This window comes from Nomascus leucogenys, chromosome 6 (assembly GCF_006542625.1).
Source record: "Nomascus leucogenys isolate Asia chromosome 6, Asia_NLE_v1, whole genome shotgun sequence".
NCBI lineage: Eukaryota > Metazoa > Chordata > Mammalia > Primates > Hylobatidae > Nomascus > Nomascus leucogenys.
Window position 1 is genome coordinate 16,041,175 of NC_044386.1, and position 600 is coordinate 16,041,774.

At 46.8% G+C, this 600-nt stretch overlaps 1 non-coding gene across 1 annotated transcript; it reads right to left on the reverse strand.

Annotated features, from left to right (window-relative positions):
• LOC115835612 lies at positions 1-110 on the reverse strand. The gene has a single exon (XR_004030649.1). It is a non-coding gene; the product is annotated as a U6 spliceosomal RNA (small nuclear RNA).
• Positions 111-600: the final 490 nt, after the last annotated feature.

Sequence of the window (600 nt, forward strand, 5' to 3'; positions counted from 1 at the left end):
TTAAACATAAACTTCTTCATGAATTTGTATGTCATCCTTGAGCAGGGGCCATGCTAATCTTCTGTCTGTCTTGCTTTAATTTTTAGTATTTGTGCTGCCGAAGTGAGCATAAAAGAATTTTCATTTTAGACAGAGGGTACAGTGGCACAATCATAGCTCACTGCAGCCTTGAACTCCTGGCCTCAAGAGATCCTCCCACCTTGGCCTCCCAAAACACTGGGGTTACAGGTGTGAGCCACTGCAATGGCCATTAATATTCTTTTTTTTTTTTTTCTTTGTGACGGAGTCTCACTCTGTCACCCAGGCTGGAATGCAGTGGCATGATCTCCGCTCACTGCAACCACCTTCCACCTCCTGGGTTCAAGCGATTCTCGAGCCTCAGCCTCTCAAGTAGCTAGGATTACATTCTCGGGCCACTACGCCCAGCTAATTTTTGTATTTTTACTAGAGATGGGGTTTTACCATGTTGGCCAGGCTGGTCTCTAACTCCTGACCTCAAGTGATCCACGTGCCTCTGCCTCCCAAAGTGCTGGGATTACCGGCATGAGCCACTATGCCCGGCCAGTATTCTTAATAATTGTTGAACAAAGGGCTCTGCCT